Source organism: Ambystoma mexicanum, chromosome 5q (genome assembly GCF_040938575.1).
Source record: "Ambystoma mexicanum isolate Mex_15411 chromosome 5q, UKY_AmexF1_1, whole genome shotgun sequence".
Classification (NCBI taxonomy): Eukaryota; Metazoa; Chordata; class Amphibia; order Caudata; family Ambystomatidae; genus Ambystoma; species Ambystoma mexicanum.
In genome coordinates this window covers 937,672,588-937,699,126 of record NC_090933.1, presented here as the reverse complement: position 1 = coordinate 937,699,126, position 26,539 = coordinate 937,672,588, and positions in this window count along the sequence as shown.

Sequence of the window (26,539 nt, the reverse complement as noted above, 5' to 3'; positions counted from 1 at the left end):
AGTTTACTTAAAAAGGGGCCAGTAGTAAGGAATTTTGACAACTGGATGTCGGCCTTCACCATAATGTCTACAATTATATTACAAAAATTCCCGGAAGACGGGGTAGCATTAGTTGCGTATCAACAGAGGGTGTTGAAGGTACACGCAGCGTTTGGAGGTGACGCATGGCTGGAGTACGATCACGAGTTCAGAATGGAGATGGACTGCTTTCCGGATATGGGTTGGGATGAAGAAAACTTGAATCTCTACAAATTTAATGTGCTAAAGGAGAAATGGGATTCCAAGGAGCAGAACACAGGGGGGCAGCAGGGAAGGCAATATGGGCAGAAGGAGTACAAAGCGGATTATAGATACAATAGCAGTAAGTACGAATCCAGCTATGACAGAAATAGAGACCAGAGTTTGCGGAGCAGAAATTATGGGTCACAGAGAGGGTGGCAGAGCAGCCTACCCCTGACAACACAGGGGGGGGCAGTGGGAGCACGGGGACAACGCGAGCAGAACCAGGACAATGTAGGAGTTTTGAAAAGGGGGTACCATGTAGCTGGGGATGGAAGTGCAAGTTCAGCCACAAGTGCAAGAGATGTAAGGGTGACCACAGCAGCTCCAAGTGCACAAGGGCCACGGCACCAAGCGGCAGAAGCGATGAGACGTGGAAATAAGAACTGGGGCGGGAAGGGGGCCACGCCGGGAAAAATCGAGAGATGGAAAGGTGGTTCCAGAAATACACAGACCAAGAAACGGCCCAGAGCGATGCAACGGTATCATATTCAGACTTCGAGGAAGCAGTAGAACTGGTCAGGAAAGCGGGAAAAGGGGCATGGATGGCATTCCGCCTGTTGCCAGTCAACAGCAGATCACGAAGATGGTTATGTAGGCATTGGGAGGGGGAATACTTCGTCGACAACTGCCTCCCGATGAGGTGCGCCATCTTAGGCGCATACTTTATCGTGGAAATAACAAGCGAGTGGGGTATTTCCTCTGGCGGAGGAGAAAACAGTGGGCCCAACGCAGATTATCCAATTCATAGGAAGAGAAATTGACACAAACAAAGGAAGGTGTCGGATCCCGGTGACAAGATGATGGATCTGCTAGCGACAGTGAGAGAATTGCAAGCGCTGGCAGGAAACGGAACGTCGCAGGAAGAGTCATACCACAGGGGAGGGGTTCCAGAGAAGTATTGAGCTGAAAACGAGAGGTGCTACAAAGGGGGCACCACAAGGTCAGGTTAGGGGGAGGAATCAAGAAAGATCTGGAAGTGTAGGCAGAACTTCTGAAATACTTCAATAGGTCAGTGATTTGGCGATCACCGGTGAACGAGGAAGTTAAAAGGGTATTGTTCACCTATGCAGCAGGTGGCCTTGGGTTTGGCGCAATACTGGGGAAACAATGGTGTGCAGGCGAGTGGCCAAAAACATGGCAGGTGACGGAATGGACAAAAAACATAACGCTGCTGGAGCCCTTCCTGATATGGGTCGCGTTATGCGCATGGGGGGAAGAGCTAGGGAACAGGGAGTTAGCAGTATGGTCAGATAACATGGCGGTGGTGCACATGTTAAATAAAGGAAGTGCGTCATGCACAATAGTGTTGGAATTAATGAGGGAAATCACACTGGAAAGCATAAGAATGAATAGATGCATAAAGGCGAGGCATATCGCTGGGGAAGCAAATGTGGTGGCTGATGCAATATCACGCTTGAAGTGGGAAAAATTCAGGGAGCTAAGACCGGACGCCGGCAAGGAAAGAACGCCCACGCCGCGGAAGGCATGGGTCCCGTTGGAGGCACTAGAAAGGAAAGCACGGTTGGCCACAAGGTCGACTCAAAAGAAGTGGGAGAAGAACAGAGAAAAGAAAGGGTCATCGACAAGCTGACCAGGAACGCCCTAACGTACAAAACGGGTAAGCAGTACGAAGAGCATGTAAAAGATGGGTTGGTGGAAAAAATTGCAATTGAATAAAAGGTGTGAATTTCTTACAGGGGAATTTGCCAAAAGGAAAAAAGAAAAGTGGTATAAGAGGTGTTGGTGGAAACAGGCGTTAAGAGGTGGAAAAAATTGCAATTGAAAACAATGTGTGAATTTCTTAGAGGGGTATTTGCCAAAGGGAAAAAAGAAAAGTGGTAAAAAGATGTGTTGTAAAAGAGGTGGAAACATTTTTTTATTGATAAGGTGTCAATGTCTCGAAGGGGCATTTACCAAAGGAGAAAAGGAAAAGCTGGTTGGTGGAAACAAGGTAAAGGAGGTAAAATTGCAATTGAAGAAATGTGTGAAATTCTTGAAGAGGAATTTGCCAAAGGGAAAAAGAAAAGATGGGCGGCGGCACACCACAAAAGTGTCGGGCATATGGAACCCAAGTGACAGCGCTAGAATAAAATATGCTATGAGAGGATGGGCTAAATTAGAGGGGAAGAAACCAGGTAACAGAAGGCGGATGAGCTTTGGGAAGTTGATAATTCTGTTAAAAGTATTACGAGAGGCACGTAGCAGCCTTGCGCTGGCATATTACAGGGCTTTCAGGGTAGGGGAGCCGGGGGCCAGTAATACGGTGGCAAGAGACGGCCTGGCAAGGAGGGATGTTAGTATGGGAGACAAGGGGATGTCTATAATGCTAGGGAAAGCTAAAACAGACCAAATGGGGGAGAGCAACAGACCAAAAAGGAGAGAGAATGACCACTGTCCCAGATGCATCACACAAGAATTCATAGACCCCCAACCAGAGGTCGACAGGCAGCTATTAATGCATAGGGACGGCAGCGATTACATCCTGGGGAGGCCTCCCGGGGATGCACTGGGAGGACATTCACGACTGGCTGTCGGACAGGATAGTTTTCAGGGACCCCCCCCCAAGTACCTGGTTATACACCTCGGAGGGAACGACCTGGCGAGCACAAATAGGGGTAAATTACAGAGGAACATTTGCGAGCCGCTGCATAGCATAGCCCGCAGCTAGTGTAAAACCAAGATCTTTATGTTAGAAATAATACCAAGAAGGGTCTGATATGGGGCACAGAAGAGGCACGCAACTTAAATAGCCAGAAAGAAACTAAGTAAATGAGTACAGAAGTACTGCAGGAACACGGGTCTGCACTTCATAAGACATGGCTTACACCGGAGCAACCCGGACATGTTTCACCAGGACGGGGTACACCTTTCAAGGAAAGGGATGGGGGTTTTTTCCGACAACATTTTTAGGGCACTCCAAGAACGAGGTTGTAGGTAGGGTGCTTTTGGGGGGACCTGAGCGGGCGTAAAGAACACCCGCTGAGGTGTGGCGGCATGTGCCCAGGAACGAAGGCCCAGGGATAACAAGGACTCAGGAGGATCCTTGGGCAACTTCAGAACTGGACACAAGGTGCCCAAAAGCATATGTCAGTGTAATTATCTTGTTGTGTTGTATTTTCTGTAAGAAAATAAAATGCCTACGGCCTACAACTTTTCCATACACATAAGTTGTCTGTGATTTATTACTTAGGTAGGGATCTGGTAAGAGAAGCAAAGTGAACCCACACTACTCAGCCTAGGCCCGCACGCCTGCAGGCCCTGCTCACACCGCACATTAGCTCTAGCAAACGGAGCATAAGTGGCACCCGGTCGGGAAGCCCAGAGCGCGCGGCAGTGACCGGTGAAGCCGCAACAGATTGAGCAGTGCAAGCCCCACCCACCGGCTGGCGACCACCGGTAGGGCAACGAGCGCCTGGATAAAAATCAGTTATGAACAACATCAATAAAGAACGGAAGACCTTGTGAAGACATGGAAGACTGTGTATAGTTTGATATGAGCGTCTGACAAGCTGCAACTCACGGTACTGCTGATCTAGCCCAAGCGGGAGATCTGCTCGTAGTAACTATTAAACCCGCACCACCCAGGCACCTCCCACTTATTCTTTGTGACGGCACATGGCTCACCGAGCACTTCAAGGCCCAATAGGAGACATCTAGCCCAGAGCGTCCAAGAGGTCTGCAAGTCCAGCAAACTATAGTCAAGGCAGTATCATTAAACACTGCAAGTAATAAATACATGCACAATCCAAGCGCAGTGGCCTAAGAACAGACATTGCACCAGTAAGCCACACAAGGCTTTAAACGCAGCGCGCCAAACCCCAGGCCACCAGCAACAGAGAGTCCACAACAACAGCTGAGCAGTTGACCACCCAAATACCATGTCAGACGGCCCACAGCCCGAGACCTTAAGGGATGTCCCCCAGCATGCAAGCTGTGCAAGCAAAGATAAGCATGTGGCATGACTCTGCCCAAGGTGCATTTATGAAAACTTTTAATCCATATGCAGAGAGAGCAGCTCTCCAGTGGGAACTCTGGCTGCAGCAATTTGAGCTACACCTCAAGTCCAAGACAATAACTGTAGAGGAGGAGAAACACATTACCAAACAAAGAGCTGGAAGACGACTACCAGGCAGCCAGATCGGAGCTCTCCAGGAAGTTCAGGCCTCAACCTAACCCCGATTGCGAACGCTTCCAGCTCATCCTAGTAAGACAACGACAGACGGAATCCATCAATGACTTCCACTCGAGAATCTGTGAAATGGCCATTGGCTGAGATTTTCCAGACAAGGAATTCGCTGTGAGGTAACAGGTAATTCATGGCATTGTGTCAGAGAAGCTCCGAAGAGAAATCTTGTCAGAGAAGAACATCCCTTTGGATCGCATCCTGGCCATGGGAAGCCAGAGAGAGAGAAGAGACAGGTAAATGGCTGCCATGGAAGCAGCAATCATTCACCTGCCAATTGATACCGAACAACCAGTGACAAACATTGCAGTAATAGCAGCCAAAGGACGACCGCAGTTGAAAACCCCGGCCCTGCCAACACGACCACCATAGGGACAACAAGCCTGCCCTTTGTGCAGAGGAACGTGGCACCACAAGGAACCCTGCCCAGCCATCGGGACCACGTGTCGGAAGTGTGGGAAACTTAACCATTTTGCCTCTGTCTGTCACAGCGCCGGCCAGTGTCGAGAAGCACAAGGATCCCAACCAACAAAGGACAGAAACCGAGAAGCAGACGCCAAATGAGTCGAGGGGGGAATGCCCGGACAGTGGAGCGTGATCCAAGCAGGAGCAACAGTGACAGCAAGGAGAGTGAGCAGACAGGGGAGGAGTCACCCCAAGGAGGCATACCAAACACCCGAAGAAGCAAACCGAGAGGGTGCATCTAATCTCAGCAGTAGGATCACACAAGAAAACCAATAAAGCAACATGGAAGTCCCAGTCAACGCGCACTGTACTCATGAATGGCGCCTCGACAGCAGCACCGTAAACATCATCCCACGGTACAAAGTAGAAGCAATGCCCACCAAACCGGTGGTCCAGCATAAAACTGCCTAGCTGTACGCATATAGGAGCAAAGCACCTCTCCCCGTGAAGGGTTAATTCAAGGTGGACATTGTATACAATGGTGAAGCCTGCTGGACCAGATTTTATGTCGTGGATGCCGGTATAGAGACCCTGCTCACCTGCAAAACAACCGAGAAGCTCAAGATCATCCAGTACGCGCTCCTTGTGAAACAACTATCAATCGACTAGCTCAATGATGTGCTTCCGAAGCTATTTCAGGGCATTGTGTGTCTAAAACACAGAACTGTTAAATTGACCCGACCTTTGAACCAAAAGCAGTCTGGCACTGGAGGGTCCCATTTCATCTGCGAGCAGCGGTAGAGGAGGAACTAAAAAAGCTGGAGCACCTCTGCATTATTTAGAAAACATCAGGGCCCACTCCCTGTCTATCCCCCATGGTGGTTACCAAACATTGAAGCAGCCGAACGCAGTGCGGATATGCATCGATATGAGGCTCCCTAACCAAGCAATCAGGTGTGAACAACACATCACACCCACAATTGACGAGTTAATTGTAGACTTAAAAGGCGTGACAGACTTCAGTAATCTGGATATTCGATCTGAGTGGCCAAAGAATCACGATATATCATTACATTTTCATCACACCTGGGGCTCAGGTGATATCGTCGACTCAACTTTGGCAATTCTTCAGCAGCCGAGGTTCTTCAAAATGAGATCGGCTATGTGCTGCAGGATCTCCCTGGCACAATGAATGTGAGCGATGACATCCTTGTGCATCCTTGTGCATGGCGCAACAGAGGACAAACACAACGCACGCCTAGCTGCCGTCCTGACATGACTAGAGGAGTCTGGGCTCACACTCCATGTAGAAATCTTTTTAATTTGCAAGCCAGAACTGTTGTTTTTCGGCCACATTTTCAAAGCAGAAGTGTCCGCCCCCAACCCAGCTAAGGTTGTAGATGTTAAAAGTGCATGCCCACTAACCTCAGCCATGGAAGTTCAAAGCTTCCTCGGAATGGCATCCTATTTCATCCAGACCTGGCCACGGTTGCTGTCCCAATGTGGCGGTTAACAAGAAAAGACGCAGAATGAATATGGGTCTCAGAGAAGGAAGAAGCCATCCACTGTATCAAGGACTCACTTTTGACAAACACAACCATGGCACTTTTCAACACAGCACGGCAAACAGAACTGCTTGTGGACGCAAGTCCCGTAGGGCTGGGGGATGTCCTCACCCAGATAGACCAAGAGGAAAAATTGCACCCCATCGCGTTCACCAGTCGAGCGTTAACCAAGACCGAACTGAACTATGCCCATATTGAGAGAGAAGCTTTAGCGATCGTCTGGGGTTGCAGACATTTTCAGGTGTATCTCCTAGGGCACCACGCAATGATCTACACAGACCACAAGCCACTTCTGCCCATGTTCAATGGCTGTGTCCCACACCCACTGGCACGGCTAGAGTGATGGATGCTCCAACTCCAATCATTTGACATTGAAGTAGTGTATCGGGTGCGAGGGGACAATCCAGCAGATTACCTGTCATGGCACTCACGACCAGCAACGTAGGCCAAACATGAAGACAAACGAGAAACTGATGAACACGTCTGACATGTGATTGCGTGCGCCCGCCCCAGGCGCATGAAGCTCGAGGGAATCATCATAGAAACAGAACAAGATCCATGCTTGCAACGGGTGAAAGAGTCCATTCTGTCAGGTGAATGGACGAACCTGCTGGCAGCAATGATGAAACGCACAGCAGCAGCCCAGGAGTTACTGCATGACCTGCTAGGGGTGCACCACAAACTCTCTATCTCCCCAGACAGGGTTATACTAAAAGGCGATCAGATTGTGCAATCCCTGTCTCTTGAAGAACAAGCATTGAGGTTAGCCCATGAAGGCCACCAAGGCATCACCAAGACCCAAGCATTCCTCAAGTCCCGAGTATGGATACCCAACATGCAACCAAAAGTGGTGGCACTAGTAGGGGTGTGCTCAGCCTGTCAGGCAATGCAACAACAGAGCTTCGCAGAGCCAATAGCCAGTCCCCCACACAGCCAGCAGAGATGGGATGTGATCAGTTTGGACTTCTGCTCGGTAGACAAAGAAGCCTACCTGCTAGTTGCCGTTGACAAATTTAGCAGGTACCCGGAGGATGAACCAGTCCAGTCAATGGACGCAACCTCTGTCATCACCACCCTGGAAAAAATGTTTGCAGTCCAGGGGATACCTAACCGAATCAAGAGCGACAATGGGCCTCCCTTCAAAGGGCAGTAACAGTGCAACTTCATAGAAGACCTAAACATTAAACATCATCGGATCACCCTGTACTGGCCGCAAGCTAACAGGGATGCAGAATGCTTCAAGGTAGACCTAAACTAAGTGATCCGCATAGCAAAAGACCATCAAGCCCCGTGGCTGCCATAAATCTACAGATTCTTGCGAGTATACCGACAGATGCCCCACTCATCAACCCATGTCAGCCCTGCAGTACTTAAGTTTGGGACTCTGATGCAAGTCAGGCTCCTAGTACACCCCATCTGGACGGCTCCTGCCATAGACCGGGAGCAAATCGAACAAGAGCGGCAAACCCGAAATGACAAAGAGAGCCAGACCAGACAAGCGGTTCTGAGCCACCTTGCCCCCGAAGACATGGTGTTAGTAATGAACCAAACCCCCCAAGGAAAACTGGCCCTACCGTATGAATCCACCCCATGGGTGATCACCAGCAAAGACCACGGAATGGTAACAACCCTACGAGGGCCCGAGTCAGTAACAAAGAATGCATCTTTTTCAGAAACACCATGTGGAAGGAAGCTCCGTCCCCCGCACCAGTACCGCCCCCCAGCAAGAGAGACTAAGGAGAAGGATCAGAAGGAGGGGTGGAGAACAACCACCAAGAGAGTCCAGCCCAATCAAGAAGTCAAGGCCTGAGTACAGCCAGCCCCAGGCAAACCATTGATGAGTACCCCACCACTCCAGTGCGAGCACCCCGAGAAAACGGGTCCCGGTATGAGCTGCGAGAACAGTCCCAACCGTCTATGTGAGGATTCGTTGTAAACAGAGTCTACCGAACTGTGAGCTAAGAAACAATTTGCACTGTTTTATTGCAAATTGGCCAGGGATGTGGTATAGAGTGGGAAGCTAAAGCGGCGTCCTGACGTAACACGTCAGGACACAGAGGGAGAATCAATAAAAGGTTGGACTGCCCGCAAAAATAGGACAGTCCACATCACCAGTACTACTGGCATGTGTGTGTGCTATTTCAGAGGCTGGCTATGCACCGGCTACAATACGCCACCAGCCCAGCCCTTAACATTATAACACCTGCTTCCATAAGGCTTGTGGATTGCAGTACTCTGGGTCACATTTAAAAAACTTCCTCTTGAACTCTCCTCATTAGACTTCTGAAACTGTCTTTGTTGCTTAGTGCTCTCCTGACGTCCTCTGATTTTGGTGCAACAAACATCCTCTTGGATTACCCTGGATCAGATGAACTCTCCGTGTTGTTGGTTCTCATCTTTTCCTGACCTTGGAACCATAATTGGATCTTTTGTTGAGACCCTTTTGTGGGAACTCTTTTTGGAGCTACAGATGGTGGTAACTAAATAACTTTCATTAAGAGACACACCAACGATATATCGTCCTGACCCCTTTTTGTCCTGCAGACCTCCTCTGCACTCTTGCCTCACATGCAATCAATTAATCTCATTTAGGTACTAGATGTTGCTTCCTTTGTTGCACATACACCCTTTCTTTCGATTGTGTTCTTGTGTGGTAATGATTAACCCGTTGACTATTCTTTCCAGCTTCTAGGTTGCTTGTCACTGGTTCGCTTGCACGGAATCCTTCCTCATCTTTGGAGGCCCGAGAGATGGGGATGTTTCGTATTTACATGGTTCTCATATTTGGTGCAGGAGAGGTCTGTGAAGATTAATGTGACACCAATATATGCCTTGATCAGAAATTAGTAAAATACTGACAACAGAATGCAGACTGAATGTAAACAAGACTACCTGCAACCATAGTGAGTGACCCAAAATGTATGTTCGCAAGTTATCATGATGTATTGCTTGAGGCCTAAGCCACCTGATCCCCTTTAGGTCATGCTCAGCACTCTTCATGCCACGCCCCTTAATATCTCCCCTTCTTTAATTTCTCATCCCACTTAAAGCATGGAGTACGTTGGCATATAATGTTATAACCTGGCAAATGACTAATTCCTACACACAAGCTAAAACTGTTGTCTTTGCCAATGCTTATGCAAGCCAAAGGTTTCAGCTTTTCCTTTTTTACAGGACTTCAGTGCAAGGAACATATGTGAGGGCACACATATTGCTTATAGCTCAATCTGGCCAAAGGCAAGCTAGATGAAGACATGTTTTAATACACCAACGGTTCATTTACAGCGACAATTAATCAGTTAAACTTACACGATTGCTGACAAATGCCACTGGCAGGCCCTAAACAACACAACGTTTGATGCTACTGCGTGACAAGGCTACCCCAAAAAGATCACAGGAGTGTGTGGCTTTGGCAGGAAGGTACAGGTGGTGAGTGGGAGTGGCCATAGTGATTAACATGGCTGTGTGCAGTCAATGGACACTTGACTTGAAGATATAACCTACTCGATTTGAAATTACAAATCAACGTAATTAAGGACACGGGCAAACCCGCCCCCCCTGATGATGTTGGACCTATCCGCAGCATTCGTTCTCATTGGCCACCATAATCTCTGCTCTCAAATAACTTCTCTCCATCAGCCACCAATTGGATTAGCTCTTTCCTAGCCCACAGATCCTCACAAGTGTTGATCGATGACTTCTCCACAGAACCTATCCCTGTCACTTGCGGAGTCTGGCACCTGCCTCTCCCCTGCCCTCTACAACATTTATATGAAACCCCTCTTCGACCACCTTGACGGACTCGGCATATCTAACACGAAGTATGCTGACGACACGCAGCTTCTTATCCCCTTACCGTCTCCTATCCCCAAGACTCAACCACCATAAACTCTGTATATGAAGTCATAGAAAACTGAATGGCTTCCCACCTACTCTACCTCAACGACGCTAAAACAGAAATCCTCATTGTTGGCTCCCACTCCACACTGTGCAACATCGACCCAGCCTACAAAGAATTTATCATCGACGGCAACGGAATCACCACCTCTGCTACTGCCACAACCCCTGGTGTTTACCTAGACTCTAACCTTGACCTCTCACACCATGTGAACTCAATCACCTCGTCTGCAGTTTACACTGCCAAACTGCTTCATGCCAGCAAGCCATTCCTCTCCACTCCCAACTGCCTTTCCATTGCAAGAGATATCACAGGAGCAAAGCTTGACTACTGCAACGCCCTGTTTACTGGTACCTCTGAACGCAACTATAACAAACTCCAGACGATTCAGAACAATGCTCTCTGAGCAGCCACTGTTCTCTCCAAATCTGATCACATATTGAAAGCCAGGAGAGAGGTACAGTGGCTGCCCATTCAGGAAAGGATGTCGGTGTCTCTCCAATACTGCACTGTCCTACCTCTCACGCTGCGTGGAGAAATACTTACTGGCCAGACCTCTCAGATCCTGGAACTCACACCTCCTAAAGATCCCCAACTTCAATCGCCTCTCATGGGAGGTAAGAGTTTCCCGGTCGTGGCTGCTAAACTCTGAAACAATCTCCCTCCTAATCTGGGAGAAGAACAGCCCTACTGGATCTTCTGCAGAAACTTCAAGACCTGGCTGTTCATCTAACTGCTCTGCGTCTAAGACTCATCGCGCCCCCTTCTTCCCGATTTGCCTCAATGTAACTGGCGCCTATATACCCAAGGGTTTTGTGCGCTGTAATAAATGCATAAATAAATAAATTAATAAATAAGGGAGTAAAGAATCAAACCTTTCCCAAAGGCTGTGTGTTCCCCCTCACATCCTATCTTCTTCCTATCTGTACTCCAATGTAATACTTTTGGCTTACAAATGGTGCTAAAGTGCAACATAATAGCTAAAACAAAAACAAATAACGGCTTGCAAACACAATTTGCCTGTTGCAGTGGAAAGAGGTGCGTCCCTTGACTCTGCATGCAAGAGTGGCAAGAAAATTGTGCATAGTGGCAGATTCGAATTGAGACTTTTGAAACAAACTTCAATCATAGGCTTTGGTGGCAGAACATAAACACATGGGGTTAGTATGTATTTTGCATGTATGTGCTACTCTCATAAGAGTATTTTAACAGACTACCCTCTGCATGTGGGGAGATGGCACAAGATTGCAAGGAGGGACCTTTGTCCTTGATAAGTGATAGAGAATTTACATGATCTGGCTGTTATGTTTATGGAGGTCTTTAAAAGAGGATTATTACACACCCTTGAGAATGCAATACAGAGCATAGCAGTTTGAGAATCCATTCACCCACACCTGCAGGTTTTGGGTACCACGCGCATAGTGATTCGGGTACTTCTTTTTCATTTTTCGGAAGTTTGCAATCTTTTTCCTGTATGTCCAGGATTCGCCTTCCTACACTGGTGACTCCCAGGCTAACCCTCAGATTCCATCCCAGGAAAAAGTAACCACTGCCAGTGTTCTGTCTCGTGTGTTAGGTCCCTCTTAATGGATTCTGGGACTTAAGAGTCCCAATCACGGTAGCTAAAGGGCAACAGATAAGCTGGATGTGGTAAATGCGGCATCTGTTGAGGGAAGATAGCCGTAATAAATTACACTCTGCGAACCCCCAGGAAAACACCATTTATGACCACCGGCTGATCCCTGCCCTCTGTGGGTTTGTGAGAGTTCATAAATGAAAGCTGGATACAATGTTGTCATGTTTTTGGTTAAAGACTTTTTTTATTAAAGTGACTTATCAATGGTTATACAAAAAGACAACCTTTAGCCACATTCCAGTCCACATAGAAGAGCAATATTTAAATAAAATAAAATAAAATAAAAAAAACAGATCATATTCATAATTAACACTCAACGAATATATGTAAAGAAATAACCCTCCTAAAAAAATGGTCCAACATCACCCCCCTGTTAATATGTCTATTGCTCCACTTCAATAGGAATCTTCTTGATGCTGTCAAAGATTATGAGCAGAAATGTAACCAACGCAAGTGTTATGGTAACCCTATGTCCCTCCAAAAGGATCTTCCACCATTGGTCAGTTGTTCTCTGCCCATACTTAGCAGTTACTCCGTTCATTGATGCTGCTTGCTGTATGTCTAAAGTCGGGCAGCACATGCCAAGATGCATTAGAGTCTCCACCGAGTCTTGTACTCGACGCAGTCTGCATGTAACCTGTTTTTCTTTGCCCTTCTTCTGCCATAGCACTTCTCTAGTAGGGAGCAGGTTCAGTTGAATAAACAGAAACTGTTTTCTTAAGAACCAATTAGGGAATAGCTGTAAATATCTAGGAACAGTATTCAACTTCTGTGATTCTTCAATCATTTTACCGTAACCTTTGCATTTAGATCTTTCTTCAAAGGTGGTAATCCAATCCTGAGTGAACAGTTTCTTTTTAGTTTTGTCAGGGTTCTCAACCAGGTTTTGTGTAGATTTTCCTAGATCTGTTAGTATATCCTTACAGTATAACTCCCTAAAGACTTTTATTAAATTATATGGGTTGGGAAAATGCCTCTCTGTCCCTGCTCTAATAGGAATTCCCTACCTAAAAATCAAGAACTTAGGAACTGTCTGTGTCAGGATGTCAGAAATCAAAAGCTGTCCTTGTGTCCAAATGTTCTATCCTGACCCTCACATTATAAACAAAACAACAAAGTAATAAGGGAAATGTCTTCAACCTGGTATTGACAAAAAAGTGTTCATAAATAAAAACAGAATAGCTCCTACTTAATTGATAAGGTGGAAAAACCTTGGCTCCAGACGGTTACTCCCTTCCCCTGGATTCTTCAATGTTTGAACAATGTCTTTTTGTCTAACAGTTACTTGTGTTTTTTCTTGTCCGACAATGCTCCTCTTAGCTAAAAAGTGTTTTGTCTTTAATTGTCTTGTCACAAGTTTCCTCTTGGTTTAAAAAAAAAACTGTCTTTTCCAACTGCCCAGTGTACTCGCCTGCCAGGACTTCTCTGGAACTTCCAGGTGCCTGGTATACCCTCCTGCCAGGTCTTCCCTTATGTATTTTCACGTGCCTGATATGCCTCTTCCCAGGGCTTCACTTGCATACTTCCACATTCTGGTGTGCTTCTCTTGACAGGACTTTTCTCTCGCCCTTCAATTTTTGTCTTTATTTTCACAAATACATATACCCTCTTTGGCTTTGTATATCTGTTTTAGACTTCCCCCCACATCTGCAATCCACATGCTCATATGTTATTAGGGTCTTGTTTGGCTCTCTGTCCTTTTCACTTGTAAACACAGTACTGCTTCTCTCTGCCTCTGTAGCTGTACAATATTCAGTTTCTTCTTGGTGAGGTCACTCAAACGCACCGCTGTCCCCACCTGCTCTGGACCGACTCACTGGTTCTTCACAGCATCTTCAGTCCCTTTCACACTTACATTGCGTTCCTCTGCCGCTTCCTGCACACTCTGGGTTCCTCTGACATCTCTCTGGCTTTCCTTAAGGCTTTGCTTCTGCACACCTGCTTCTGATCAGGCTCCATTAGGGACAACACTGCCTCCATGAGCTGATGAGCACCCAGGAATCCCCTAGTGACTCCTGGCAACTCCACGGCCCTTTCCGCTCATCATGCATGGTTTCCCTTATCTGTGGTCGAGCCTCTCTGCTTCGCCACACCGGCACGGGCCTCCGGAGTTCTCTTGCCTCTCCGGGAGATCCAACGTCTTCCCCTGTGCTGCTGTTCACAATCCGTTTGCCATTTATAAAGGTCCTGCATATCTGTGCTTTTCCCAAACGACTAGTACATTCATTGAGCTTGAGGGTCTCAGTGTTTTGCATCGATGCTCTCATCCTCTTCGTCCCAGTACTTAGGTGCATGTGGGAATCGAAGTCCAAAGATGTTATTTGATGTACTGCCCTCAAGTTCAGAATCAGGTAGCAGCTGCCTTTCCCTGGTCACCTGGGAGGAGGTCACCACCAGGGAACACGTTATGACTCCACTGGATTCATCATTGGGTTGCTGAGCTCATAAAAACACTACACTAATTAAATGCAGTTAGAATTTAATTTTCATTATGTGTGCATTACATGCTATTGTTTCAAAAACGATAGAATTCGACAGCTGTGTTAATCATTTATCAATTTGGCACGCTGCAATCTATGTGTTTACCTTGTAAACAGCAGTTTGCTTTTCTACACGGTTTCCATTTCATTGTGTGAGCATGTTTTACAATACGTGCTCATGACAGTACTGGATGTTTTCATTAGCTTAGGACAAGCAACTTCTCATCTAAATTGTATGTATAGTGCATGTGATGTGCTTGCCATGCGCATGTTAAAAATTACCTAGCCCTCAACTGTAAACAGTTGCTTTAGGGGTTGATAGACACATACATACATGCTGCTCGCTCGTGGAGCATTATACATCCGCTGAGTCTCACGCCCAATTCGATGCCTCTGTCACATATTCACTGGCATGGGTAACCACTCGGCACCCCAGAATAAACACATAACGCTGCTAATATAGCATTCCTGTACTAATCATGTTCGCCAAACATTCTCATTTGCTTGCTATTAGATAAATGTACAGTTGCAGGAGTTTGAAATCGAGGTGTTCATACAACTGCAATACCGGCCTGGCAAGCATGCATGCAATGTAATCTACCATTTGGCATGTCATGTTTACCAAATGTGCATGCATTGTTCATGTAACTTAGTGTGGAGTCACAACTGCAAAGATAAAGAGTTGCCCTTGAGGTTGATAGATATGTAAGTCAAAGTTGCTCGCTACACCTTTAGGTTGCTCGCTACACCTTTAGGGCAGCATCTCATGTAAGATGGCTAGGTCCCAGCCCAGATTCGGTTGAACTACCACATATTTACTGACATAGCTAACCACTCAATACCACACAGCCAACACACAAAACTGCTTATATAACATTACTGTTCCTGTCATCTCTGCCAAAAACTGCCATATGGCTTTCATCATAAATTTATGGTTGCAGGCAATGCAATGTTCTCATACATGTTTAGAGTATGATCTGTCCAATTGACAGACAAATTAAAGTACTCAGAGGACATGACAATAGCAGTATGGCGCTATACAAACATAACATATGTTCTGCGTAATATGACCATTTCTCAACCTCAGCCATTGAAGGAGTGTACGAGAGTTAAGTCATCATGTTTGCTCTTGTGTCTTTGAGAAAAGACACAATTCATCTTTGCCTTGACTTTACTATATCGGAATGCCAGTGCAACCTGGTGTTTGAAAGACTGTGCCTCTTATTTCTTGATCTCGGAATCTCAATAGACCTGTTTTAGAATGCAAGTGCCAGGGAACCTAGTATTTCTTTGTATATAAATAAGCCAGGTTTTGACACAAAAGCTCTGGGAAGATTCCTGTGGCAGTGCCATCCAGAGCGAAATGCAAAGGAGTTTAGTGCGGTGGATGTTAAAGCCTGTGGAATGGATCTGAGAGCCACACACAGGGGAACACACATGGAGATGCAATATGAAATTAGAGAACTGGACATCAGGACCTGCCAAAGGATTAGGATGGCTGAGACATGGCCTCCTAAAGATGGATACTTCCCAAAAGAGGACACAGAAGATGCTTTCCTGACAGCTGGCATTGCAAATGCAGCAGATTCCTATGCGTTATTACTCTTTACTGCGCGCACTTTTGTGATTAAATTATAACACCTCTGTAGTAGGAAACAGGATGGGGACAGCGTGTTGCATAACGTTTTTTGATATCAGTTTTGTGTTTAGCATATGATGGAATAAAGCTATCAATATAAACACTAATCAAATTGTGCAGTGGCATTTGTATGTGAAACAATTGCAAAGATAAGTGATTCTAGGTGTTTTCGATAGAGGTCAACCTGTGACATACATTGTGTCTGACAAAAGGAAACTTGTCAGGGACATGGGGCAGGGAGAATGTCTTGTGGCAGAATATGAACCTTTTCTCTCTAAAACTCTGTGACAAGAATAACCAAGGAATCATGCTCATCTCCGGGGTAAGTTGTAAATACCCCTGTACAGTGGGGCGTTAAGGTAGGATGAAAATAACTCAGTGGGTAGCAAGGGATGTCATGCACTTAGAATAAGGGTGACTTACAGGCTTAGGTGGGGTGCATCAAACAGCACAAGCTTGTTATAACTCCAACACGTTGCACACAGGCTGAGGACGGGAACTAATTGGGTCAAAACACACCGTTTCAGAAAAGGGTGGCTTATAGGCTCAGAAAGCGACAACAAGCAAACTCCAAAACGTGTTGGGTCACAGTGTAAGAATATGGCAGCTTACAGTCTCAGAAAGGGGTATCACACATTCTCAGAAAGGAATGTCTCACAAATTCTGAATGGGTGGATTATCACGTTTACAAAAGGATGGCACAAGCTCAAATATTTCAGCAAATGGGTTTGTGTTAAATGGTTGACAGAAATGCATTGCAAGGGCACATCTGAGAGATGATAGGCTCATAGACCCACAGCTTTCTTGATGGGGGTACCTCATAGGTTTAGAATGGACACTTTTGCTAAGGCTGAAGAAGGTGTGGGAGTCAAGAAAATTCTTCCTGAGGGCCCATGCACATCAAGATATTAGGGAAACAAGTTCGGAAATGGGGTATTTGAGCATAACATATATATGGGGAGTCCAAAAAAATAGGTGATTCAGCTAACGGAATATTTCCCAAACTTGCTTCAGGGTTTGGGCAGTATTTCTGGTGAGTTGGGGCTAAAATTCTATAAAATGGCGTACGCTGTTCAATTTTGTGAATAGTGTGGCGGGCAGAGACAGGAGGTTGCTAAAACAGTTGAGAAAGGGTAGACATTTGCAATTGGATTTATTTGAGGGAGAAGTAGAGACTCATAATAGGCTGTCGTTGAGGGAGATATAGAACATTACAAGTGAATTTATTTCAGGGAGAGGGAGAAATTAAAACAGGATCTGACATACTTAAAGATCAGTGAATCCCAGTGACTACATTGTAAAACAAACATAGATGTGATATTTATTGTCAGTGATTATGGAGTGAGGTGAAAATCCCAGAATTATTCAGATGCCAGTAGGTCATTACATTCAGTAACTGTAACTGGGTACAATATTATTTTGTGGCAAGATAAAATAGTACTTGTGAAGAGAAAATAATACAATTATTTGGAGGAAGGCAGAAGATGACATTCATTACTTGTAACTCAGTGTGCCAATGTATTATGCTGGAGAATGCAAAATACTAATTGTCAATACAACTTCTTCAAGTTGTTTGAAGACTGGAGATTACATTCAATGTCTGTAACTGAGTGGGCCAAACTGTTATGAGGAGCAGGACAAAGTAATATTTGTGAAGATTTGTGATGAGACAAAATAATGTTTTTGAAGCAAACAGCTTATAAATGTTTGGAGGTTCCATTCAGTCGATTTAACTGTGTGTGACTACTTTTGTGACAGACAAAACAAAAAAACTGCTGTGGAGAAGGAAAAAGCTTAGAATTGTTTGGAAGCAGGAGATTACTTTCAGGGTATGAAACTAAGTTGGCCCTATGGGGGCTGAAATGGGAATGGGGAAGGTCCGGGACCAGGTTCCTGAAGGGAGGAATTACCGGGCCATCCGAACTCGGAATGGCCCGGTAATTCCTCATTCTGGGAACCCAGACCTGATTTTGGCGGCAGCCATGCCGCCAATAGCGGCATGGCCACCGCCAAAGTCGTAATGACGGCCATTGACTATAACTCAATATGACATGGTCTTGTGATGCATGAGACAAAATACGTTTTGCAAATAAGAATCCCTATAAATGCTTGGAGGCAAGACAGAGTGTGCTAACGTTTTGTAGGGAACTGACCACAATTCTACTCATGAAGAGAAATTCTTAAAATTGTTTGAAGATATAAGTTTACATTTAGTGGATGAAACTGAATATGCCAACTGTTTGTGATGAATGAAACAAATGCAGATCATGATGAAAGATTCTTGGAAATGTGTCAAGGCAGGATTGATTTCACTAGCTGTAATCATGTGTTTCAATTTTCTGTTACGACCAATAATTGCAATGAAATATTCTTAGAATTGTTTGCGGGTAGTAGATTACATTCAGTGGCTGTAACGTTTTGTGGCAGATGAGGCAAAATAATAGTTGCAAAGAAAAAATAAATTGTGGGTAAAGAGTATATTCAGTGGCTGTGACTGAGCAGGAACACCTTTTGTGATGGGACAGACAAAATACGTGTTGTGAAGATTTGTGATGAGACAAAATACTAGTTATAAATAGGTATAGAAAGAATTTATTGGATGCAGGCGATTACATTCAGTGATGGTAACTGCATGTACCAACTCATGAAAAAACCTTCTTAGAAACGTGTCAAGGTGGGATATTACATTTAGTTTCTGTAATTTAGCGTTGTAAAATTTTGTGGTGTGCAATAGATGCAATCAGAAATTATTAAAATTATTTGAATACAGGAGGTTACATTCAATGGTTGTAACTGAGTGTGCCAACTTATTGTGACAGTCGAAGCTAAATAATAGATGTAAAAAAACATTGTAGAATTGTTTGGATGTAGAATATTACATCCATCCATTGGTTGTAACTGCTTGTGTCAACATTTTGTGTCAGACAAGACAAAGCATACATGGTGACTATTTGTGATGAGGCAAAGTACTAGTTGTAAATAAGAATACATACAAGTATTTGGAGGTAGGAGATTACATTCAGTCACCATAAATGAACATGCAATCTTTTTGCAATGGATAAAAACAAAATACTAGTTTCGATGATTTGCAATAATATCTTTAGAACTACTCTGCCTGAGGGAAGTAGGACTGATCTGAAGCTGCCGTCTTCGTTATCGGCTGAATTTAATCGGTCGAGAAAACCTGTCTTAGAGGCGCTTAAGTGCCCGGTGGTGACACTGGATGAAATTCAATTGAGGAACCTTGAATACAAAACAGCATTGTCCGCCAGGACAATGAAACTTGCTGACAAGCCTTGGGACACTCTATGCAAAGGTGCAGCTCTGTCAGACTCTAGATTGTTTTGGAATATTGTGTTTAGAAATAGCACAGGGTTAGAAACTGGTTCTAAGCGTTGCCTTGTGGCACATATTTTAGAGAAGGTGGGGTTGAGCATTTTCAGGTTTTTTATAATTATAATGATACCTCCATTTTGGGGGGCTATATTTCCCTCTTTGAGAATGATGGAGTTAATCTCCTTTCTCACTGGAAGAGCTGGCAAGCATTTTACACAAGCAGAAACCTTGTAATGCTCCTGACCTAGATGGTGTCCATATTGATCCATTCTGCTCTTTTTCTGATGTATGGGGTGCATTTCTATTACTGGTCTTTAATGCAATTGTTTCCAAGTATATGAATCCATCTAGTTGGAAAATGGGGCTGATTGTTCCAAACTATAGAAAGGTTTGCAAGTCCTCTCCAACCTCCTATTGTCTTGTAACTTTGCTGAATGCAACTCTAAGGTTTATTCGAGCCTCATCCTGAAACACTTGAAGGAATGGGTTGAGGACAATAATATTCTGTGTGACACCCAGCTTGCTTTCAGAAAGGGCACAGGAAATACTCACCAGTGTCTTAATCTAGATCTGATTTTGGTTAAATATGCATTCGTTTATGTATACATGGCATTTATGGACCTTAGTTCTGCTGTGGACCACATAGATAGGAGACTTCTTTTGGTAGCACTTCTTCGAATGGGACTCCTAAACCCTTAAATCGCATGCTGGAAGCCTTGCACAATAATTCCAGGGTATGACAGTGAAATAAGTAACACAATTAGGGTCAAATAGGGGTTCTGTCAGTGCTATGCCTTAGCCCCTATGCTTTTTATCTTCTATGTGAACGTTTTGGCCTTTCATTTGGAATCTTTGGAATCGGATGTTCGTCCCTGTCAGGCCAGGAGCTTGCTAGCTCTCAGTTACCTAATGCTGCTTTTCTCCTGGCCAGAAATCCCAAATCTTAACAGGTTTGGGTTGCAGGCTATTCTGTATATTAAAAGGCAAGATGCCCAAATGTTAATTTGGCTGAGTGTTCTGTGATGGCTGTTTCTTGAACTATGTGTTGGATAGATCCTGTCATATTGCTCTTCTGACTAGCTAGGTCTTAAATTAACAGCAAACTGACATGGGATGGCCATCTCACCAAAGAAACACTCAAAATGCAACAACTAGTGTGCATCATTTTTAGATTTGCTAAAATCCTCAATCATAGTTCTGTGTAACATATGCTTACAATTTATAAGTGCAAAGCAATCACAGAATACAGCTATGGGTGTGAAATCTGGGGATATGAGAAGTCTCCGCAGGCTCGTCTCCAGAAAGTGGAGAATTATTTGTCTCACGCCTACTAATGGTTCCATCCTAAACCCCAGTCTTCTCAGTGCAGACGCTCACGCACCCGGACTTCACATATGAGGTTTTTCAATTGTTTCGCGAATATGTCGAGTTCATTTGTCACTTATGGGGAACATGCACTATTTGACGGGCATTTGGGTGGTGGTGGAAGATATGATAAAGGGTTGGAGTTAGAAGGGATTGGGGGTGGGTTAGAAAAAACACATCAGGGGATGGGTTTTCTGGTGCCGGGGACATGGCCCTTTGGATGATGGTTGGAGGAAGTAAAAAGGGGTACTTGCGCGGTAAAAGAGGGGGGTGATGTTGTTTGCATGAACACGTTAGCCCAGGAACTACAACGAGGGGGGAAGAGGTATTGCAGAAGGAGGGGCGTGGCCTTATGGAGAAGATTGCGGAAGAAAACGGGAATGAAGCTTGAGAGGAATTGACAGGTAGGGGAGGGAGCAAGGGGCAGGAAGTGATGAATTGTGTAATCATTTAATTGTTTTGGTGATTGTTGTTTGATCTGTAGTCTGTAAGGCCAGGGAGCCAGGTTAGTGTTTCTTTTAAGCTGCGGCCTGTCACATTAAAGTGACCTTTTCAACTTCAAGCAAGTCTGGGATTTTTGTGCAGTGAGCCCAAAGGGGGCGCCCTGGGGGTACATGCAAAAGTTTCCCCCTGGGGTGGTTTTGGGAACTGCACAAACCAGCGAGCTGGCCTGGATAACGTGCCCCTCTTCCTGGGTGTCTGTAAGGGTCAGGGAAAGTTTGTGAGCAAGCGACGATTGGTGCTGTTACAAGCGTCCCCTGCCCTCCCGCCCTTTATATCAGTTTTGCTGAGGTAGGTTACGGGGCCTGGGAGGTTTTTAAAGTTCCCCCTTTGTTTTGGAGGAGTTTGGAAGGGGATGCCGTATAGCCTATTAGGAGGGGGGGATGGTGGCGTTATTGTGACAGGCTGGTGCAGTTAGAGTTGGGCAATGGTTATGTGAATGGGTTGACATTTTTGCTGATGTGGCAGGTCAGCCTGGCTGAAGGCCATAGAGTAGGTCAGGGGAAGATTGGTGTTGAGGGGAGCATGGTGGGGGGTAGGGAGCAGAGGCAACTGGTTACCGGGGACATGGCCCTTTGGAGGATGGTTGGGGGAAGCAAAAAGGGGTACTAGCCTGGTAAAGGAGTGGGGTGGCGCTATTTGCACGAACAGCCTATCTCAGGGGTTATAAACAGGGGGAAGAGGTATTGAAGAAGGAGGGGCGTGGCCTAGGGGAGAAGATGGGGGGAGAAAGTGGGAATGAAGGTTGACAGGAATTTTTGGGGAGGGGAGGGAGCAAGGTGCAGGAAGTGATACACTTTCTAATTGTGTAATTGATCATTTTTTTTGATGATTGTTATTGGATCTGTATTATGTAAGGCCAGGAAGCCAGTTTAGCGTGTTTTGTAAGCTGCGGCCTTTCACATTAAAGCAGCCTTTTCCACTTAAAGCGGGTCAGGGATTTTTGTGTAGTAAGCCCAAAACAAATGTGTTGTGAAACACCTCTGTGTATTGTTGGTTAACTAACATATTTGGGAGCATTTCCTGAGACCCTCCAGAAAGGAGGGGCTTTTGTACCCAATTTATTTAGAATTTCATGTAAAATGCACCATTTAGACTCATGAGTGAAAACACATTTTCTAGAACCTCCACACCCTCCCCCTTTGGTTCAGCATGCTTGCTGATCTCACTGTGGCCTCTTTGGGGATCCAAACACATACCATCACTTTAAAAATTCAGTAGCCAGCACTATTCACATTTATTCCAATACCCTCGTGAGGAGGGAATTACATAGGGCCTCATTCCGAGTACGGCGCTAACCAATGGCGCTATTAACGCCTTGGTTGACGCCGTACCCGGACCGGCAGCGCCTTGGTGGTTGGCGGAATTACCGCCCCATTCCAAGGTTGGCGGGGCGGTAATTCCCCAATCCCCATTTACCCTTCCCCATTCCCATTCTTGCCCCATAGGGCATAATGGGAGTGGGGAAGGCGTCAATTACGCCACCGTAAATTACGGTGGCGTAATTAACATCAAGGTCCCTTAGCGCCATGGTATTTAACGCCTGCTAAAAGCAGGTGTTAAAAGCACCATGGCGCTAAGGGAACTCGGAGTATGGCGGTAAGGGATTACCGCCACCGCTCTCGTTAGCGGTGGCCGCTATCCCTTACCGCCATACTCGGAATGAGGCCCAAAGATATGAAATGATAATAAGTTAAAATAAACAAAGACAGGGCAAACAGTCCACAGAACTAGGTTACCAAAATACTACTGATCCCCAGCACAGGGTTTAAACTCTTCTCTCTGTAAAGTCCATTCAGACATGTTTCTAATCCAGATTCCAGCCTCCTCTGCATTTAAAATAAGTTTAATTAGAGCTGCTGATCGAAACGATTCACATTTGCTTAATGCGTGTGCCTCTCTAAGATTTTGATTTGGTGTTTCCCTTCCACTTGAACATTTGGCTTCAATTTAGCCCCAACATCCGTATGGGGCACTTCACTTGGGAGCATTATGTCAGGCTGTAGAGGAGGTCCCAAATATGGCCTGCACTCCAGCCACCCATTTTGAGATACCAGAAGCATACTCGCCAAGATATGTGACGTATAAGGAGCAAATAAACCAACAGAGAGCCACAATGGGGCTCTGTCCAGTACCCATCAGAAGGACTTGTATACCTATTGAAGCACCAATAACCAGACACCGAAGGGCAGCACGGTACCCATTGAGACAACTGTACCAGCAGCTGACGCGAAATAAAGACTGTTTACAAACTGTCCCCGAAGAGACCCAAAGGGCCTTAATCGAAGGCAAATGGTGAACAACACAAGGACCAGGACAGACGCGCCGACGAACAAAATGCTGATCAAAAGAAGTCACACAAAGATGAAATGTTGTGAATAATGATGTAATGGACATAGAAGAAGAAACAATGCAGAACTTTAAAGAAACGTAACCATTGAAAGCAGGATGGAAATATGTAACTGGCTAAATGCCTGTGAATAGGCTTGGAACGCAATAAGATAAGGAAACAATACTGCTTGCAATGCTTAGTAGGAGGATAGAGTGGCAAGTGCCAACTATATATCTACCTCAAGAAGCACATTATACAAGTGCGACTCCATTTTACAAAAGCAGAGTTAAGCCTAGGATGATAGAGGACAAACAGGCCAGGATTCATAAACTAGCTCAAAGTCAGATGAAAGAGCGGAATCGAAACTCAGTAAGAAGCAGCTCATGGCTAGGAATTCGAGGTCAACCCAAGAAGGGAGGAGAGCAGCAACTCTGAAGAATCAAAACTTAAGAGCATAAAAGCCTGCCCCGTGAAGGTCGAGATAAGGAGGCCCTTGCAGGTGGCGAGGCAGAACAGAGAATCAAATACACAAATAGAGGGAAAATTAAGCCTATTCACAGCGTACTGACATGTGACCAGCCTGGCGCGGCGAGGTACCCACATCTGATGTCATCCAAACCCAGAGGATGTCATAACTTTTCCGGATAAGAAGCTACAGTTCGAGGCCACTCTCAGCCAACTAATTGACACATAGGCCTAAGGGTATTGATTGATGGAAGGGAGGCAGGGTGAATGTTAGGCCATCCCACACCTGGGCGACCATTCTGCATGCTGCTAATTAAAGTGGAGATTTATGTCTTGGGGTGTAACTGACCCAATCACAATGGACCAAATAATCTAGGGTCCTATGGCGAGTAGAACCAATGAGGCGTCGTACTTTTAGTGATGTCTATCACGAGTGATGTAGAGGGATGGGCATAGAGTCCCACCCGATAAGAGTTATCAAATCCCCACACTCCGTTACCATATACAGATATAGTACCTATACTTAAGTTACCTTTTCCAACCAATAGAATTGCATGTCAAACTTATGAGTTTTACATGTCAATAATGATGAGAATTTGCTATAAAAGTGACTGTTTGCATGAAGAATTTGGAAGTTGAAGCGAGATGGGCGATCGCATCACTGCTGATTTCCATTTGTTTCCCCTTTTTTGTACTTGTCATTAAACTGACTTCCCTTTGCTAAACCATTGACTTGTCCTTATTGATTGGTGTTGGAGTGAGAGAATCCTGCACCCCATCCTCCTCAAGGTGCAGCTATCTTGTCTTAAGGTACTCGAGGGTGAGCTCTGATCCCATGGGCCCGTCAGAGGTCGCTCTGCCCTCCTGTACAAGGCTTCCTTGGAGATAGTGGAAGTGAATTCCATCCCCTATGGGGACACTGCCTCGTCACCCCGAGATTCAACCCCAAAAGATCAGGGGGGTTGGGAAGCAGCTTCCCAGTCCATGCCAGCACTCTCTGGAACTAGCTTCCCGCCCACCTGCAAGATGAACCTTTAGGAAAAAGCTCAAAACTCACCTCTTTAACTGACAATCCATTACTTCCACCTCTGTAATTATTTCCTATGTTTATCTCCTCTGCTTCACTGTAACTAGAGCCTAGATGCCCATGGGCTTGGTGCGCTCATATAAATGCTAAAATAAATAAATAAATAAAGGATATGCCATGGGAGGGGGTTGTTAAGGTGCAGTAATGCTGGTGTTTACATGTTCCTGGGTATATTTAATCAGCCATGAGTGGGAGCAGTTAGGAGACCGTGGAAAAATTCTGACTGGTGTGACGAATCCTTGGATGTCGGCACTTCTCCCCAATGGGGAGCCCCTTATCATGAGACCAGGGAGGTGAGGCCACTACCTGATTCCCCCTGGGGGAGGTAAACAGCGGGAGGGTCTCATGGGGAGAGACTCCCCCTCTCGGGATAAGGACGACAATCCAAGGGAAATGCAGTATGCCACCCCTCCATCATCTCCACCCACCTCCTACACATCCTCCTATCCCTTCACTCAATCCCCTGTAAGCCATATTTTCATTGGCTTCCGTAGCATTAATAACTTGGGATTAACTGGAACGAGGAAGAGTAGGGATGACTTTAGCAAGATTTCCCTGGACGGTACTGGGACCAGGAGAAAATGCAGAGCAATGAAGTGTCCTCAAGAGAACGTACATACACGTTCTAGTTGTTTTTCTAGACTGAAGATAAAATAAGATGAAGGACTTACCATAGCGTCTAGCCCTTCCTGGGGGAACTGTGAGTGTGAAGCCGGCACGGCGCAGGAAGAGGAAGCAGATTGGGATGCACAGGAGGGAGCAGAGAGGTCCAAAGCCGGTCCAAGTAAGAGGAGCAGCGCGGCAAGGTGCTGGACGGAAGCTCCAGGCATTCTTGAAGCCTGGGAGTTGCAGTGGAGAAATTCTGCACAACCTGGAAGAAGTCAAACTATGCAGCAAAGCCACCGCAGGACAGAAGAAGTCCATGAAAGCTACAGGGACCCCATGGCTGTTGACAGACACCCAGGAGAGGCTGGAACCCTCAAATGGATCAATTGCAGCCCAAATGGACAGTGTCAGTGATAATACTTGGAACCCTCACAGACCACGCACAATGGTATGCAGGTTGCCAGGAAGGTGTTGGTGACTCGAAAATGCTGGTACAGAGGGGCTGCAGAGAGTTGCCAATCTCCTGCTGGGATTGGTGGGGAAGCTCAAGAAGCAGAGAAAGCCTGAAAGGGTCAGCTGGGAGACTCTACCCGAATTGTGGGAAGCCAAGGGGAAGGCAGAGGACATCTTCCTTGTTGCAGTATCAGCAAGAAGTCTGAAGAGTAAGATAAAGAGGGCAGAAGCCCACCCAACCGAGATTACAGGATCATTCTTGGCTGGTTATTGAACCAAATTGGTCCAAGCCAGGGGGATGGAGAC